This window comes from Geotrypetes seraphini, chromosome 12, assembly GCF_902459505.1.
Source record: "Geotrypetes seraphini chromosome 12, aGeoSer1.1, whole genome shotgun sequence".
Classification (NCBI taxonomy): domain Eukaryota; kingdom Metazoa; phylum Chordata; class Amphibia; order Gymnophiona; family Dermophiidae; genus Geotrypetes; species Geotrypetes seraphini.
Window position 1 is genome coordinate 77,038,386 of NC_047095.1, and position 20,017 is coordinate 77,058,402.

At 47.3% G+C, this 20,017-nt stretch overlaps 1 protein-coding gene across 1 annotated transcript in view; it reads left to right on the plus strand.

Annotated features, from left to right (window-relative positions):
* The first annotated feature begins 5,718 nt into the window (after positions 1 to 5,718).
* Positions 5,719 to 20,017, plus strand: part of CDC20 (cell division cycle 20) — a 164,646-nt gene continuing 150,347 nt past the window's right edge. The window contains exon 1 of the mRNA XM_033915283.1: positions 5,719 to 6,011. The gene's annotated coding sequence lies outside the window, so the exon portion shown is untranslated. The remainder of the gene's footprint in view (positions 6,012 to 20,017) is intronic.

Sequence of the window (20,017 nt, forward strand, 5' to 3'; positions counted from 1 at the left end):
TAAAGCTTCACTGGCTCCCAGTTCACTTTAGGATCCAGTTTAATGTGCATGTATAATTTTCAAGCTTCTCTATGGAATATTTGATCCTTTTGTCCCCTTATGTTGGAATACCCTTAGATTTTGCCATTTGAGAAACACACAAAGATATGTTAGCCTTCCCTTCCTTTAAGGGAATTAAATCTGCTGGGAAGCTCAGTCAATCTTTTGTTTTCAAGTTTGTAGAGATCTGGAATGAACTTTCTGACTCCATTAGGCTTTTAGGCCAGCTGCAATTATTTTGTAAATTCCTGAAAACTTTGTTGGTCTCACAATTTTTAAATGGTTTAACTACAGCCTCAACGAAATGATAATATTATAGTTATTTTTCTTATGTTTTCCTTATGTACGTTTCCTTATGTATGTTTTAAATTAGTTCTTCTTTCATTCATGTTCGATTTATTGTACTGTATGTGATTGTATATGTCCTCTATTGTGACCTGCCTTGGGAAAGGAAGGGTATGAAGTAAAAGGCTGCTTACTTTTCCTCACTGGGGATACGTCGTGAAGGAAAAACAAACCAACCCAAAAATAAAACCCACAAGATTACATTGTATATTCCAAAGCAAATAACTTTTTATTCTAGTAATTAGTATTATAGCAGCATTTGTCAAATCAGAAATAAATCAGTATGGACATATACAATGGAGAGAAAAAAACCTCATACAAACAGTGCCAGCATTTTTCTGTAAGTATGGCGCAGTCTATCTAAAGAAACTCTGCCAGAGCATGGGGGTTTTATACAGAAGGTGTCATAGTCTTAGACCCTTCCCCTGGCTGTGAATATGCATCACCCTATTGGATTGGACCAACTGCCTATCTAACCCTCTCCTAGTCCACACCTCCATTCTTTCCTGGGGGGCCCTGGACAGGCATAGCTTCTAGATCTTTCTTCTTCTTGAAGTTTCCATTCTTCACACGGGTACATCAATATTAGTGCCTCAGCACATTAGCCTGGCATCACTTTATCAGTTCTTAGGTACCCAGATGATGGAGTGTCTTGCTGACTGGCATTTTCTTTCAGCACTGTTAAATAGCTCATTGTCTTTCCAGCACTGATTGGTGTCCTTGAGAAACTTCACAGCAAGAAATCCACACACTCACATGCCACACATTAGCATCTGAACTGAAACCAGTTTGCACAAGCCCGTGACTTCAGCAACTTCAGCAAAATCTAGGAATAGGTCTCACCACCTGTAAAAGCCTCCCATAGGTTCCTGTCATCTATCTCAGTTCAATGACTCCTATCAGCTTGCTCAAAGTTTCTCCAAAATCTGTACTAGAGGTCTGCATGGGAACGGGGATTGCGGAAACCCACAGGGGACCCCCCCAGGTCTACAGGACTCCCACAGGGATCCCCCAGATCCACAGGACTCCTATGGGGATCCCCCCAGGTCCATGGGACTCCCATGGGGATGGAACCAGGGTTCCCAAGGCCTACCTAATGTTACATCGATCCAGTTGCTGATTGCCATACGTCGACCAACTAGGGAGACAGAGCTAGAGCTTCTATTCTATTCAGTGGCATAGCCACACAACTAATGGGGGGGGGGGGCTAGACCCCAAAATGGGTTGACAGGGGCTGTTCTACCTTGCATCTGTATATGGCCTTTTGGTTGAAATGGGCTGGGGAGGGCTTCAATGGCCTGGAGGGTGTAGATGGTCTGGAGTGAGCTTTGATGGAGACTTCAGTAGTTGGAACCTAAGAACAGTACCAGGTAGAGCTTGCCCAGAAATAGCTAAGAAGAAAAAATTTAAATTTAACAAAATTTAAATTGAATCAGGTTGAGCAGACTGGATGGACCATTTGGGTCTTTATCTGGCATCATCTATTATGTTACTATGTTTGCATTGAACTAACATAATATTCATCCAGTGATGATGTTGTTTCTAAACTATGAGACTACATAGGGCTATTTCAGATGTGATTAGATAACAACCAGATATAAAAATAGCTTTCACTGGCTATACAGCTGTACCTCTTTGAGGTCTTATGTGACTGATTCCCCTTAATCCAAGAATTGATGGACTTCTAATACCCATATTGGTACCCAGAAACACTTTCTTTTTGAGTGTCCTGCCATCTCCAAATTTTGGACTTAAGTCTGGAATATGATCTGCTCAGTTTTTAAACTTGCTGCACATTTTTCTTATGCAACCATTGTCCTGAAAAGTGTCTCAATTATGTTTTAAATGATTTTGATGCTGTATTGGTTGATTCTTTACTCATTGCTGCATTCAAAACCATTTGTGGATCTTGGAAGAACCTCTCACAAGTTACCTATGCCAGATGATGGAACCAGATTTGTTTGCTCTACAGATATGAGCTTTATATTGACAAAAAAAATCCAACTCTTCTTTTAACAAGAAATGATCAACCCTACAGTCTTACTTTGTCACATGGCCTAATGCTTCCAGTTTTATTAAAAATTTGATTAATTGCCTAAAAAAAGTTTCAAGGTGGTGAACAATAAAATACAACCAATAGGTTTAATTTTTGCTTTTTACAAAGACCAACATTTACAGATTTACGAAACAAGGACTAGAGACTTACTGTTACAAAAGGGTAATAATAATAATAATTTTATTTTTATATACCGCCTGACCAAAAATGGTTCTAGGCGGTATACAACAAATAAGCACAAGTCATGCAGTGGAGAGTACAATTTAAAAGGAAAAAAAACCCAAAATACAATAAATAAAATTGGTCTTACTTTACCTCTGGGCAGGATCCTTGTCATGGATTTGGGACTTAACTGGATATGTTTCTAGCTCTCACTCTAAGGGGGAAGAGCATGTGATTTCTATCACGCCTGGATTGTGGGTTGGAATTGAACAATGGGATGGGAACAAGACCTTTCACCACCCCGTGCAAATGGGGTCAAGACCTTTCACCGCCCTGTGTGAATGGGAACAAGACCTTTCATCACCCTGTGGGAATGGGAACAAGACCTTTCACAGCCCCGTGGGAATGGGAACAAGACCTTTCACAGCCCCGTGGGAATGGGAACAAGACCTTTCATCACGCCGTGGGAATGGGAACAAGACCTTTCATCACGCCGTGGGAATGGGGTCAAAACCTTTCAGCGACCTGTGGGAATGGGGACAAGACCTTTCATCGCCCCGTGGGAATGGGGACAAGACTTTTCAGGGCCCCGTGGGAATGGGGACAAGAGCTTTCAGTGCCCCATGGGAATGGGGTCAAGATCTTTCAGCGCCCCGTGGGTATGGGGACAAGACCTTTCAGCGCCCCGTGCGAATGGGGACAAGACCTTTCACCACCCTGTGGGAATGGGGTCAAGAGCTTTCACCGTCCCATAGGAATGGGGACAAGACCATTCACAGCCCCGTGGGAATGGGAACAAGACCTTTCAGCGCCCCGTGGGAATGGGAACAAGACCTTTCAGCGCCCCGTGGGAATGGGAACAAGATCTTTCATCGCCCCGTGGGAATGGGGACAAGACTTTTCACCGCCCTGTGGGAATGGGGTCAAGAGCTTTCACCGTCCCATGGGAATGGGGACAAGAACCTTTTCAAGGCCCCGTGGGAATGGGGACAAGACCTTTCAGCGCCTCGTGGGAATGGGGACAAGACCTTTCACCGCCCCATGGGAATGGGGACAAGACTTTTCACCGCCCTGTGGGAATGGGGTCAAGAGCTTTCACCGTCCCATGGGAATGGGGACAAGAACCTTTTCAAGGCCCCGTGGGAATGGGGACAAGACCTTTCAGCGCCTCGTGGGAATGGGGACAAGACCTTTCACCGCCCCGTGGGAATGGGGACAAGACCTTTCAGCGCCTCGTGGGAATGGGGACAAGACCTTTCACAGCCCCGTGGGAATGGGAACAAGACCTTTCACGGCCCCATGGGAATGGGGACAAGACCTTTCATCGCTCCTTGGGAATGGGGACAAGACCTTTCACCGCCCCATGGGAATGGGGACAAGACCTTTCATCGCCCCGTGGGAATGGGGACAAGACCCTTCATCGCCCCGTGGGAATGGGGACAAGAGCTTTTACCGCCCCGTGGGAATGGGGACAAGACCTTTCACCGCCCCGTGGGAATGGGGACAAGACCTTTTACCGCCCCGTGAGAATGGGGGACAAGATCTTTCACCGTCCCGTGGGAATGGGGACAAGACTTTTCAGGGCCCCGTGGGAATGGGGACAAGACCTTTCATCGCCCCGTGGGAATGGGGTCAAGATCTTTCAGCGCCCCATGGGAATGGGGCAAGACCTTTCAGCGCCCCGTGGGAATGGGTAGTTGATCGCTGGAATAATCTTCCACAACAGGTAATTGAGGCAAGCAGGGTGCCAGATTTTAAGAAAAGATGGGATTGGCATGTGGGATCTCTTCATGGAGGTAGTTAGGGGGTGGGCCATTAGTATGGGCAGACTAGATGGGCCATGGCCCTTTTCTGCCGTCATGTTCTATGTTTCTAAGACCTTTCAGCGCCCCGCGGGAATGGGGACAAGACCTTTCAGCGCCCCGTGGGAATGGGGACAAGACCTTTTAGCGCCCCGTGGGAATGGGGACAAGACCTTTCAGCGCTCCGTGGGAATGGGGACAAAACCTTTCACCGCCCTGTGGGAATGGGAACAAGACATTTCAGCGCCCCGTGGGAATGGGGACAAGACCTTTCAGCGCTCCGTGGGAATGGGGACAAGACCTTTCAGTGCCCCGTGGGAATGGGGACAAGACCTTTCACTGCCCCCTGGGAATGGGGACAAGACCTTTCAGCGCCCGTAGGATTTTGGACAAGAACATTCAGCCCCCCGCGGGAATGGGGACTAGACCTCTCACCGCCCCGTGGGAATGGGGACAAGACCTTTCACCATCCCATTGGAGCGGTGAAAAGTCTTGCTCCTGTGGTAAAAAAACTCGTGCCTGCGTCAGACTCGGCATTTGCTCTATTTTACCTTCAGGAGCCAGCTATGCCACGATGAAGACGGAAGGAAGTGAAAAGCAAAGCCTGAGAGCAATGTGATTTGAAGTGGAGGGAAAGGCAGGGGACAGGGCTTTCTCTGTTTAAAATCAGAACTATTTGAGGCTTGTGCGGATGGTGATAACTTTTTCCCCATGTCATTCTTTGATTATCGAAGTGAAGGAGTCTGGGACTGGTTTTCCTAAGTGTTGAACTAAGTTTTCTCTTTAATAAAATGCTGAATTATGTTTAGCTGCAGACCTAACTTATCTCATGTTCTAGCCTCTAACTTCTTATGGCTATTTCAGCATAAGCCACATTTAACAGAAAGACTGCAGGGCCTAGATAAGTGACCTGAGCTGAGGACCAACGATTGTTACGAAAAGTTACACCTGAAAAGTTTTTTCTAGAATAACCAGAAGAATGTATAAATATCTCTGTAACGTCGGCACTTCGAGTCGCATACGTATGCTAATAAACATCTGTGTCTCTAGGTTTTCTGGCTGCCCAAAGTGACCTTTCAGAAGGGATCAACCTACTCTTCGGGTGGCCATTAAAAGGACAAATGGAGAAATTGAAAGCAATGAAAGTAAAACCCGGATCTCAGATAGATGGGACAGGATCAGGACTCAGGAGATTTACATTGGTTGCAAGTGGATAGGGGTGGGCGGGATTTCCTTTCCCCTGAGCACATACACTGCCACACTTCCGCTTCCTACGTCCTCTTGCAGATCAGCTACCGTGCCCATAGTCAAGATGGCCGCCGAGGACCGTTCGGAAATCACGTCTATTTAAGCGGCACCAATCGCAACGTTTCGCGAACATTGACTCCACCTTCTCTTTAAGCGTCGTAGCAGTTTAGCCAATCCTCTTTCCGGCTTCAGCCAATAGAAGTGCTCGTCTAGGGACGACGTCTTACAACGGCTCAGCAGCGTTTGTCTTTGAGTGAGCGCGAGGCGCGGAATTTAAAAGTGCGCGTGCGCTGACCGGCCCGGAGCTGTTCGAGCTGAGGAACGTCGTCATTACTCCTTGACTTTTTCTCGTCTTAAGGGTAAGTCTACTGGATGCATCCCTGAGGAGAGACTGAAAGCCCCTGAATGGGTCCCTGAGGAGAGAATGAGAACCCCTTCCCCCATCTATATCTCCCTGAATGGGTCCCTGAGGAGAGACTGAAAGCCCCTGAATGGGTCCCTGAGGAGAGACTGGGAACCCCCTCCCCCATCTGTAACCCCGTAAATGTGTTCCTCAGGAGAGACTGAGAACCCCCTCCCCCATCTGTAACTCCCTGAATGGGTCCCTGAGGAGAGACTGAAAGTCCCCTCCCCCATCTGTAACTCCCTGAATGGGTCCCTGAGGAGAGACTGAAAGTCCCCTCCCCCATCTGTAACTCCCTGAATGGGTCCCTGAGGAGAGGCTGAGAGTCCCCTTCCCCTATCAGTAACCCCTCTTAAATGGGTCCCTGAGGAGAGACTGAGCGACCTCCCCACATCTATAACCCCCTTGAATGGATCCCTGAAGAGAGACTCAGAAACCCCTTGAATGGGTCCCTGAGGGGAGACTGAGAACCCCCTCTCCCATCTGTAACTCCCTGAATGGGTCCCTGAGGAGAGGCTGAGAGTCCCCTTCCCCTATCAGTAACCCCTCTTAAATGGGTCCCTGAGGAGAGACTGAGCGACCCCCCCACATCTATAACCCCCTTGAATGGATCCCTGAAGAGAGACTCAGAAACCCCTTGAATGGGTCCCTGAGGGGAGACTGAGAACCCCCTCTCCCATCTGTAACTCCCTGAATGGGTCCCTGAGGAGAGGCTGAGAGTCCCCTTCCCCTATCAGTAACCCCTCTTAAATGGGTCCCTGAGGAGAGACTGAGCGACCTCCCCACATCTATAACCCCCTTGAATGGATCCCTGAAGAGAGACTCAGAAACCCCTTGAATGGGTCCTTGAGGGGAGACTGAGAACCCCCTCTCCCATCTGTAACTCCCTGAATGGGTCCCTGAGGAGAGGCTGAGAGTCCCCTTCCCCTATCAGTAACCCCTCTTAAATGGGTCCCTGAGGAGAGACTGAGCGACCTCCCCACATCTATAACCCCCTTGAATGGATCCCTGAAGAGAGACTCAGAACCCCCTTTCCCTTATCTGTAACCCCTTGAATGGGTCCCTGAGGGGAGACTGAGAACCCCCTCTCCCATCTGTAACTCCCTGAATGGGTCCCTGAGGAGAGGCTGAGAGTCCCCTTCCCCTATCAGTAACCCCTCTTAAATGGGTCCCTGAGGAGAGACTGAGCGACCTCCCCACATCTATAACCCCCTTGAATGGATCCCTGAAGAGAGACTCAGAAACCCCTTGAATGGGTCCCTGAGGGGAGACTGAGAACCCCCTCTCCCATCTGTAACTCTCTGAATGGGTCCCTGAGGAGAGGCTGAGAGTCCCCTTCCCCTATCAGTAACCCCTCTTAAATGGGTCCCTGAGGAGAGACTGAGCGACCTCCCCACATCTATAACCCCCTTGAATGGGTCCCTGGGGAGAGACCGAATCCTTCCTATCTGTGACCTCTTAAATACACAGTAACACAATAAATGATGGTAGAAAAAGACCCTTAGGGTCCATCCAGTCTTCCCAGCAAGGTGACCAAAGTCTCACCCACCACACTGTGTAGACCCAGGTAACCCATGTTTATATGCTGATTGTGATACCAGCCATTTAGGCAGCCAAACCTGATGGGCATGATATGTGGTGTATTGCTGACAGTATTCAGCTTACCAGTCAAGATGCCTTCTCCCTCCTAAGCTGCACAGTTCCCCAACTCTTAGTATGCCAAATATTCACCTGCCTGTTGCCATGTGCAGGACACAGGATGTACAAGTCTGTCCATCTTCAGGTTCCGTTATCCCATGTTGGATTTGACCACTCTTCTTTTTTCTCTCTGAATGTGTGGAACTTGGACCATACAAGTCTGTCCAGCATTGGGCTGAATACACCCTTCCCTCATGTAACCCTGAGGAGAAACTGAATTCTCATCTTTAACCCCCTAAATATGTGACCATGCTTACACCCCTCTCATCTGTATCTTAGGGAGAGGGGAGGTAAAGATTTTTCTCAATCTGTCTAGCCCTGAGCCTATTTCTGAGGAGAGCCCTTAACTATCCCTCCAAATCTGAACCCCTTCATTTTGTTATGTTATGCATAATCTTTTATCTCCCTGAAGCCTCACTAATTAGAGTTTTAGTGCAATGTGTAGTGTTCCTGAACTGTAGGTTCTGAGAACTTGCAAGTTGTTTGCAGAAATCTGTCAATCATGTTTTCAACTCCACCTCCTGCCCTCAGGTTTTTTTTTTTTTTTTTTTGCAAGCAAGTTGCTTAGAAGTGTTTCTGTTGTGCTTTGTGGTTTTATTATTTTGAGGTATTTTTTTCTAATTGTTCAGTTGGAGGTTCAGTGCCCAGAGTTCCCACTTGTTGGGAACTCTGCCTAGGAGAAGATGCAGACTTGCTGCGGAAGTCTGTTTCTAGTAGGATCAGCCTTCGTGGACATCTAGCTAGCTAGCCTTCTTTTGTATTTTTTTTAGAGCTTGGAGGCCGTCCCCTGAGTAGCTGCTCGCATTGTTTATCGAAAGCTTCTATTCCGATCTTATGTTTAAATGATTTTTATTATTCCAGCAGTAAGAAACCAATACAAACAGTAGTATTATTCAGGAAATAACATTTTCAACAATATAATCTTCTATTCCGATCTTAATGACTGGGTAGTCAATTCAGAGTGGTTTACATAAGCTTTTATAACGGTGTTAACGATACATAAATTTCAGTAATGGTGTTAAAAATTCATGAGCTATATAACTTAAGAGCTTTTATAATGACGTTATATATGAGCTTCGGTAATGATGTTACAATACATGAGCTATGATTTAAGAGCTTTTATAATGTTGTTACGATACACGAACTTGAGTGCAGGATGTTTGGCTCCTTCCTAGCTCGGCCAGGATTAGTAGTGGGCCGATTGTGTCGTCCTCTGCCCCTTTGCATCGTGAGGTTTTCTGGGGGTTGAGGCTGTCTGACATTGGTCCAACTGGAAGCTCGAAGACCAAGTATATCCTGCAAACCTGTGAGGCAGAGTTCTCCATTTGTTCCAGCTACACTCCTAAGCTGAAGCAGAGAGGCACATGATACAATGAGTAAGGCAGTCTAAGGAGAGAAAATGAGGTGGGGAAAGTTCTCCAAAAGTGAGTTTTGAAGGTTTCTGCAGCCAGAGTCAAGGTTCCCCACCTCTATAAACCCCTTTCCCTGCATTTTTTGTATTTAAGCCCCCTGGGCCATTTTGGTGCAATTTTGCTGGCAGCAGACATCTTGGATTCTGAACGATTTTCTTTTTCCTAAAGCCTCTATCTGCCTCAAAACCCTTCAATTTCCCTTAAAATCGATACAGGGGTAGGAGGCCAGAGGGATCCATCCCCATTGATTTTAAGGGAAATTGAAGGGTTTTGAGGCAGATAGAGGCTTTAGGAAAAAGAAAATCGTTCAGAATCCAAGATGTCTGCTGCCAGCAAAATCGCACCAAAATGGCCCAGGGGGCTTAAATACAAAAAATGCAGGGAAAGGGGTTTATAGAGGTGGGGAACCTTGACTCTGGCTGCAGAAACCTTCATATTTTCCAGCAGGAAATTGTCCAATCCTTTCTTAAACTCCAGTACCGTACTCTGCCCTATTAAATCGTCTGGAAGTGCATTCCAGGTGTCCACCACACGTTGGGTAAAGAACATAAGAACATAAGAACTGCCATCACCGGATCAGACCCATGGTCCATCGAGTCCGGCGATCCGCACACGCGGAGGCCCAGTCAGGTATACACCTGATGTAGTTTTACCACCCATATCCCTCTATGCCTCTCATAAGGAGATGTGCATCTAATTTGCCTTTGAATCCTAGCATAGTGGATTCCTTAATAACCTCCTGTGGAAGAGCATTCCAGGCGTTCACCACTCGCTGCGTAAAGCAGAACCTCCTGACATTTGTCCTGGACTTGTCCCCCCTTAGCTTTAAACCATGTCCTCTTGTCCGTGTCACGTTGGACAGTGTAAATAATTTGTTTTTCTGCTCTATTTTATCGATGTCTTTCAGTATTTTGAACGTCTCTATCATGTCCCCTCGCAGCCTCCTCTTCTCAAGGGAGAACAGTCCTAGTTTCTTGAGTCGTTCCTCATATTCCAAGTTCTCCATACCTCTTATTAGCTTCGTTGCTCGTCTCTGCACCCTCTCCAGCAGTTTTATATCCCTCTTTAGTTTGGGAGACCAATGTTGGACACAGTATTCCAAGTGTGGTCTGACCATTGCTCTATAAAGCGGCATTATGACTTTCTCCGATCTGCTCGTGATTCCTTTCTTTATCATTCCTAACATTCTGTTCGCTTTCTTTGCCGCTGCCGCACATTGTGCCGACGGCTTCAGGGTCCTATTTATCAGTACACCCAGGTCCCTTTCTTGTTCGCTCTTACCCAGAGTTGCTCCTGACATTCTATACTCGTGTTCCTTATTCTTACTGCCTAAATGCATTACTTTGCATTTCTCCACGTTGAACTTCATCTGCCATTTCTCTGCCCATTTCTCTAACTGATACAAGTCGCTCTGGAGTTCTTCGCTATCTTTCTGCGTTCTGATTGTCCGGCATAGCTTTGTGTCGTCTGCAAACTTAATGATCTCACTGGATATTCCGTCTTCAAGGTCATTGATATAAATGTTAAATAGGATCGGCCCAAGTACCGAGCCCTGGGGCACACCACTAGTCACTTTCTCCCAGTCTGAGAACTTCCCATTTATGCCCACTCTCTGCTTCCTGTTTTCCAGCCATTTGCCTATCCACCTGTGTATATCTCCCTCTATTCCATGGCATTGTAGTTTCCTGAGAAGTCTTTCATGCGGAACTTTGTCGAATGCCTTCTGGAAGTCCAAATATATTATGTCCACCGGCATTCCACTATCAATTTGCTTGTTCACGGTCTCAAAAAATTGAAGCAAATTCGTTAAACATGATTTCCCTTTCCTGAACCCATTTTGACTGGGTTTCAGCAATTCGTGTATATCTAAGTGCCGGACTATGCTATCCTTGATCAGTGCTTCAACCATCTTTCCAGGGACAGACGTAAGGCTCACAGGTCTGTAGTTGCCCGGTTCTCCTCTTGATCCCTTTTTGAAAATTGGCGTGACGTTCGCTATCTTCCAGTCATCTGGTATCTGTCCAGTTCTGATTGTCAGATTGGCGAGTTTTTGCAATAACTCTCCGATTTCAACCTTCAATTCCTTTAAGACTCTCGGGTGAATTCCATCCGGTCCAGGGGATTTGTCACTTTTAAGTTTGTCGATCTGGTAGTATATCTGGTCCAAATCTACTTCAACTGTGGTGAGGATGTCTTCTATTACTCCACTAAACACTTTCACAGTTTCTGGTATTTTTGCGGTATCCTCCTCCGTAAAGACGGACGCAAAGAAGGAATTTAGTTTGTCCGCAATTTGTTTATCTTCCTTAATGTACCCTTTTCTTCCCTGATCGTCCAGGGGTCCCACCGCCTCTTTTGCGGGTTTTTTTCCTTTCACATATCTAAAGAAGGGCTTGAAGTTTTTGGCCTCTTGCGCTATTTTTTCTTCATAGTCCTTTTTGGCATCCCTCACCGCCCTGTGACATTTCTTCTGATCATCTTTATGTTTGTTCCATGCTTCGGTTGTTTTCATGTGTTTCCATTTTTTGAAAGAGTCCTTCTTTTCTTGTATGGTTTCCCTCACCTGTCTGGTAAGCCATGCTGGTTCTCCCTTACCCTTTGTTCTCCTTTCTTTGGAGATCCTCGGAATGTATAGGTTTTGTGCTTCTGTGATAGTTGTTTTCAGTAGGGACCATGCCTGCTCTACTGTTTCAAGTTTATCCACCTTTTTTTTGAGTCGTTGTTTCACCATGGCTCTCATGCAATCGTATTTGCCCTTTTTAAAGTTAAAGGTTTTGGTTAAGGTTTTGGCACTTTTTCTATTCCCGATGTCAAGCTTAAAGATGATCACATTGTGATCGCTCGTCCCCAGCGGTGCCGTAACTTCTACTTCTTTTGTCGGTCCCGTGAGGCCATTTAGCACCAAGTCCAGGGTGGCGTTGCCTCTTGTCGGCTCTTTTACCATTTGTTCCAGGAAGCAATCCCCTAGCGCCTCCAGGAACTTGACCTCATTGCCGCAGTTGGAGGTTCCTAGTTTCCAGTCTATCCTCGGGAAATTGAAGTCTCCCAATATTATTACATTGCCCGTCTTGCATTCTCGTTTGATTTCCTCTATCATTTCAGAGTCAGTTTCATCCGCCTGTCCCGGGGGACGATAGAAAAGGCCAATTTTCGTGTCTGCACTGTTTTGGCCAGGAATCTTGACCCAGAGGGACTCTAGCTTCTCTTTCGTTTCCGTCGTAGCCACTTCAACAGATTCTACTCCTTCCTGAACATATAGGGCAATACCTCCACCTTTCTGCCCTACTCGATCTCTTCTATATAGTTTGTATCCCTGAAGTACTGTGTCCCTTTTGTTTTCTTCATTCCACCATGTTTCTGTTATGCCAATGATTTCCAACTTATCATTTCTTGCTATTGTCTCTAGTTCCCCCATTTTGTTTCCTAGACTTCTAGCATTGGTATACATACATTTGAGTTCTCTTCGAGTTACTTTTTTGGACTTTCTGCTCTTTGCTGTCCCTACTGTTTCTTTTCACTTCCTAGCATTCGTTTTGAATCTGTCCCCTTTCAACTTTTCCGAGTGCCCTCTTGTTCTTTTATTTTGCGAAAGTTTGAAGAATCTGTCCCTCTCCACTCTCTCTATGCCCTTCATAATCTTGTAAGTCTCTATCATATCCCCTCTAAGTCTCCTCTTCTCCAGGGAAAAGAGACCCAGCTTCTCCAATCTCTCAGCGTATGAAAGGTTTTCCATACCTTTTATCAGACGTGTCGCTCTCCTCTGAACCCTGCCTAGCCTGCATGAGAGGAGCAGCACCAATTGCATTTCTTCAGAGCGCACACTGTTGGCTGCACTTTCCTCCTTCCTCTTCGCGGCATTTGGAAGTCCCAGTGGATGAGGCTCAGTCAGGCTCTGGCCTGATTGGCAGCTGAAGTCAGAAGATTGGCACAGGTCCTCTCCTATTTCCAGTTACCCTGAGAGGAGCTGTGGCAGGCTGTAGCACGTCTTCTCAGCGTCTGGTCTGTGAGTAGAGCTATTTTAGCCCAGAGGGCAATTTGGGGGCAGTCTGAAACTGTTGTTTCTAAGGTTATATTTTGTTGTAGCCTTGTTCCCTCACCCCAGCAATCCTAGAATCCCCTAGTTTTTTAGGTCCTCTGGTAGAGTTACAGCTGTTTTTCAGCGGGAAATCCTGGTTGTCACTATCTTGGATTTTTCCCGATTTTAATTCTTAAGTTCTCAAACTTCTTCAAAGAGCCTTGTTTTTTATTCTAACCACTAGGGATGGAATCCTCATACTCCAATGAGATGAATTCATGCGAAGTTTGTGCTGGTTGGTCACCTGAATATTCCCATGCTGGGGATGCCGGTGACCTCAGGTTCAACCTCTGACCACCTTATTTTTTTTTGTATAAACTGTTTATTCACAAGAGCAGAAAATACACACATAACATAGGAATCGCAATTATTTTTTCAATACAAAATAAAAGGCAACCACCCAACAAGAGACCCTAGACAACATTGAGAGTCCAGGCCTGTGTTCTGATAGCCTGGAGCCCTCCAGATCCAATCCCAAAAGCAACCCACCCACCCCAACCCAAGACCCCCAAAACCCCTCCCTCAACCCACTGGCAATACGGGGACTACTGGCTTCCGCAATCGATTGACCACCTGGCTTTTTATCATAGGGGGCAAAGTATCCAAATAGGAAGCCCAAATGGACAGAAAAAGCTTGCTCCGAGATCTAGAAAACCGAGCGGACATGGACTCCCAGACCATTAAAGATGAAATTTATTGCGCCAATACCAGATGGTGGGTGGGGAGTCCTGAAGCCAATGATTAAGAATACATTTCTTCCCCACAATATAACCCTTACGAATAAGCAAACTGTCGCCTGCAGAAAGTCCTCCCAAATAACCATCCGCCAAAAAAATAGTCCCTTCCACCGACGAGGGGAGCTGATAACCCACCAAAGATTCCAAATAACTCCGGACCTCCAACCAAAAGGCAGAAATAGAGGCACACAACCACACCCCATGTGCCAGAGAGTTAGCAACCCGGCGACATTTCAGACAAATAGCTGTAGGGGCACACCCAAAATAAAAGGCCTGTTGCTGGGAGACATAACCCCGATGGAGAACCCGAAATTGACATTCCTGGAGCTCAGCGCTCTGCACCACCCGAGGAATCTGTCGCACCAAAGGAGCCAAAGACGCCACCCGTGGACGACATCCCAGGTCCCGGGCCCATAAAGTCAAGAGCCACTGGTAATCCCGCCTAGGCTGTAAAGCCACCAATCTACGATGATATTGAGAAATAGAAAGCCAATCCCACTGAGCATCAAAGAAAAATTCATGCAAAGTGACAGCAAAAGACTGAGTCAAAGAGTCCCTGGGCAAAGAGGCTACATAATGAGAAAGCTGCATATAAGCAAAATGATCCGTCGTACCCAAGGACCAGGACGCCTGGAGAGTCAAAAAGGGAACAGCGCTGCCATCCGTCTGTAGAAATTGCTCCAAACAACGGAGCCCTTTCCGCGCCCAACGTTTAAAAACAACATTTTCCTGTCCAGGACTAAAGGCCGCATTGCCCACTATGGGCAGCAAAACAGAACTGAAAGGCGAATGACCCCAAAACTGAGAAACACGTCTCCAAGCCCGACGGAGCGGCTCCACCAAGCAACTACGGGCCCCAGGGCCCAACCGCTCCTTCCCATCCCAATGTAAAAGATAAGGCAGAGCCCACGGAAAGAAATAATCAACCTCCAACTCCCGATCAGTATACTGAGAGCTGATAAAAAGCCAATCCTGGACATGCCGAAGCAAGCAAGCAAGCCAAATTATACAGATAAACTGAGGGAAGACCCAAACCACCCATTGCCCAGGACCCTTGAAGAAAAGAACGATGCATTTTACCTTTCTTGCCTCCCCAGCAAAATGAGATCACCAATCTCTGGAGACTCAGGAGATCCTTTTTCAAAAGAAACAAAGGAAGCGTTTGCAAGACATATAACCATTTAGGGAAGATAATCATTCGAAAGAGATGAACATGGCCCATTAATGAAAGAGGAAGATTCAACCAGCGACGCAAGAGCCCCTTAGTCTCCTGCAACAAACGATCAACATTCAAACGGTACAACGCGGAGACATCCATGGACAACAAAATACCAAGGTACCTAAAAGAGTGACCCGCCCAAAGCAAAGGAAAATCCGGTCCCCAATCCACCCGCAAAGAGTCCGGGAACGCCAAAGCCTCCGACTTCTGCTGATTCAAACGGAAACCAGAAAAATCCCCATACTCGCGAAAACACTCCAAGAGGGCAGGAAGGGAGAACCGAGGATCCGTCAAATAGACCAAAAGGTCATCGGCAAAAGCCGCCAGTTTAAAATGATGAGCCCCCACTACCATTCCCATGATGTCCGGGTTACCCTGAACATCCCGAATAAGAGGATCCAAGGTCAAGATAAATAGCAAAGGCGAAAGGGGACAACCCTGGCGAGTACCCCTACAAATTGGGAAAGGATCGGAAAGAATATCATTGGCCCACACACAGGCCACCGGATCTGCATAAAGAGTCCGCACCACCTGAATAAACCAAGGGCCTAGACCATACACTCGCAAGACCTCAAACAGAAAGCCCAATCCACCTGGTCAAAGGCCTTCTCGGCGTCAAAGCTGATTATCAAAGAAGGCACCTGATCCTGTGCAGTCCGTTCCAGAGCCGCCAAAATACGGCGCACATTTTTAGCAATCGCGCGGCCCTTCACAAAGCCAACCTGCTGATCGGAAATAAGACTCGGGAGTACCAAGGCAAGACGGGTAGCCAAAACTTTAGCGAAAAATTTAGCCTCAAAGTTCAACAAAGAAATCGGTCTGTACGACTCGGGTCTATTCGGATCCTTCCCAGGTTTCAACAGAACGATGAGCTGAGCTACATTCAAGTGGCGAGGAAGCACCCCCAACCCAACCGCCTCATTAAACACCAAAGCCAACAAAGGCGCCACCTCAGCTCGCAAAATCTTATAAAACTCACTACGTAGACCATCCGGGCCAGGAGACTTACCCAATGCGCTCAACTGGATTGCCCGCTCAATCTCCTCAGCTGTAAACTCAGCCTCCAACTGCGCCTGAGAGGAAGCTGAAAGAGTCGGGAGATCCTGACCAGCTAAATATACCGCCCCATCTAGCGGAGGGTCGGAGGGAGCAGAATATAGATGCTCAAAAAAATCTCGCAAAACCCTATTAATGTCCCTATCAGTATGCACTATCTCCGAGTCCCGCGTCTGAAGAGAAGCAATACGCGTGCTACCCCGCTGCTGCCGAACTAACTTTGCAAGAAGTTTGCTACTCTTATTCGCAAAACGATAAAGATGAAACCTATAATGCTCCATAGACCGACGAGCGTGTTGGTGTAACAGAGAATTAAGCGAACACTGGGCCTCCAACAATCGAGCACGATCTGGGAGTGCCCGGGTACTGCTATAACGTCGACGGAGAGAAGAAACCAGTCTCTCCAGCCGAAGCAGCTCTCGCTGGCGCGCTTTACGCTGAAAACTAGCATAAGATATAATCTCACCCCGAAGGACAGCCTTTGCCGTTTCCCAAGCTAACGAAGGAGTGGCAAAATGAGCCACATTAGTATCCTGAAAAGAGCGCCACCGGGCTACCAAATGTTCATGAAAGTTGCTGTCACGATAAAGATGGCTAGGAAAGCGCCAACCACGAGGGGTCCCTGGCGTCCGAGATAACTGCCAGACAAGCGCCACCCATGCATGATCAGAGACCTCTATAGGTCCCAGCTTAGAATCTACAATCTCCGAAAACAAAGAGCGGGAACAAAGAATATAGTCTATACGGGATAAAGAAGCATGGGCTCGAGAAACGTGAGTAAAATCCTTCTCCAGGGGATGCAAGACTCTCCAGGCGTCCACCAAGTCGAGGGAGGCACAAAGAATTGCAATTCCAGTAGCAGATTTCCGAGACTCCCTCCCCACCCCAGACGAGCGATCCCAAAGAGGATCCGCCACCTCATTGAAATCACCCCCCACCACCAGGGGAACATCTCCATAGACTGACAAAAGATCCGCTAAATGATGAAAAAATCCCACGCCCGGGCTATTGGGACTGACCACCTTATTAATGCTGCCAAATGACTGTTGGGACGGTTAGGGGATGATTTTACCCTCTTGGGGGTCCTGTGATGCAGCGCCAGTACCTAATAAAGGTTGAGATGGCTCCAAAGCGAAAAGAAAGCGCTCTAATCTTCCTCTTGAAGGAGGTTCTCGGTCCTCTGTGCCCTTTACGGCTGACTTTGTGAACTTGCTCTTGCAAGCTTATATTGGCGGCGCTGGTGCACCTTCTGGGTTAGCTAGAGGGTGACCATCTGGGCAACCTCCCCATGTTTTAGCATCTGCTTCTCCACAGAGGTTTGTGTCTCTCCCCGGACACTGACAGCTGGTCGGACGGGTCCCTGAAGATGATGATCTGGACGCTTATCCTCTTTTTCCCAGGATGAAGCTTTGGTCAGAAATGATGCAACACTGGGCAAAGTGTATCAGGGTTTGAGTGCTGCTGTAGACCAGGGTGAAGACCCCTCTGTTTGTAGGCTAAGTCTGCTGCAGATCTCTTAAGGAGCTCAATATTGATCCTCCTCAGCCTACTTCCCACTGTTCTCTGTTGAGTGGGGCCCTCTCTCAGCCTACCGCCTTTTCATGGTAGTCTCTGGAAAGTAAGGCAGTCTGAGTCTTCTCTGTTAATGCAACAGTGGTAGTCTTATCAACAGGCAAGGAGACACCAGAAGCACCCCACTATGCCTAGAAATTCAACTCCTCTTTCAGTGGACAGAAGCTCATTTGCAGGCTCTCTTGGCTGCACATACAGCGGGAGTGGAAAATGTGCAGGCTGACTTTCTCAGTTGGCAGACTCTCAACAAAGTCTCGGGGGAATGGTCACTATCCCCTTCATGTATTCAATTCCATTGTTTGGCAGTGGGGGGGGGGGGTGTCCATAGATGAATCTGATGGCCTCAGCAGAAAACAACCCGGAAGTGCAGAGTTGGATGTGTTAATCCAGGGGTGCCCAAAAGGTCGATCATGATCGACCAGTAGATTGCGAAGGCAATGCAAGTCGATCACGAAGCCCATCCTGGGCTCCTTGATGGACTTGCGTTGCCTTCGCATTCTACCTGCTTCTCCATGGACATTTGGTTTCCCGACGCGGTAAACAGAAGCGCCGGGCCAACCAGATTCCTCCACACACACCCCCCCCCACGCCGACGTCAATTCAGACATCGGAGAGGAAGTTGTGGTCTAGCCAATTGCTGCCTTGCTTGCCTTAAACTTCCTCTCTGACGTCAGAATTGACATCAGGGGGAAGGTTGGTTGGACCGGCGCTTCTGTTTACCGCTTCGGGAAGTAGGGGGCAGCTCACAACTTGGCGGCAAGCAGTTTGGGGGCCTGTTCCCCGATTGTGGCAGCAGTGGCTTGCGGGCAGGGAGAAAGAAAGAAAGAAAGGGGGCAGGCAGGGAGACAGAAAGAAGGAAGGGAAACGGAAGGAAAGAAAGAAAGGGGGCAGAGAGACAGAAAGAAAGGGAAACAAAGAAAGAAGGGAAATAAAGAAAGGGGGGACAGAAAGAAAGGGGTCATGGAGACAAAGAAAGAAAGAAGGGAAACAGAAAGAAAGAAAGAAAGGGGGCATGGAGAAAGAAAGAAAGGGGAGGAGGGCAAGGAGAGAGGAAGAAAAAGTTGGAGGGAATGAGGTCTGGAGGAGAGGAAACGTACAGGAGGCTGGATTGCAGCAGAGGAAAGAGCTTTGAAGGCTAGCACAAGCGATCCTCTCTGCAGGCTGCTGAAATGAGTTAAATGGACACCAGCAGGAGGCTGGGGAGAAGCAGGACACCAGCACTTTCCGACTGATCCTCCCCCCCCCCCACCGCCCTTTAAAGCGGCAGCGGCTGACCAGTATGCACTGTAGATTTTCCTGTTTAATTTTGTGTGATTTGGAACATGGCTATATGGGGATTGCTTAGTTCCTGATCTGAAAGAGCTAAGGACGAAACAGGCCCCATTGAGGTCAGAGGTTCATTGATTAAAAGTTAAGTTCCTATTTTGATTAAATCTTAACATTGGAATCAATTGGCTGCATACTTAAGTTTTGGTTGGAGGAAGGTGGTGGATAGGTGATGGACAAGACAACGCATTGAATTGGACAGTATTTGCTGCCCTATTATGAGTTGGGAAGGGGAGTCTGAGGCCCCTCCACATTCCATTGAACACTTTTGAAAATTTTTTGATATGTTTTAGCTAGCATATTTTTGTCTCTGTGGAAAGTACTTATACAGTTTGTGAAATAAATTATAAATATTTTTTTAATAGGAGACAATTATATCGCCCCACTTTTCGATGTTGGTCTTTTGATGACAGTACGGTGAAGTAGTTTGTCTTTTTTGTTTTATTAGCGCAAATCCCACACTCATGCTGACTTCATACATTTCAAATTCCTCCTGACCTCTTTCCAGTCTCTTTCACTTGCCAAATAAGACTACAGTACTATACCCATTTGACTAACTCTCTGCTCCAAGCCTCGCTGTCTCTTTGGCGCACTAAACTCTATACAGTGTACTCCCCTCCAGCAACTCCATCGCTTTCCCTCTAGACCAGGGGTGCCCAATACGTTGATCGGGAAGACAACGCGAGTCGATCGCGGAGCCCATCCCGGGCTCTGAGTCTTGTGTTGCCGTCCCGATCTACTGGGCCGATCAGCCTTCTTCTCCCTGACGTCCCCCACCGCCGCCCCAAGCTTTCCTTGCAGAAGTGTTGGACCAACCAGCATTTCTATCCCCGACGTCAATTCTGACGTTTGAGAGGAAGATCTGGG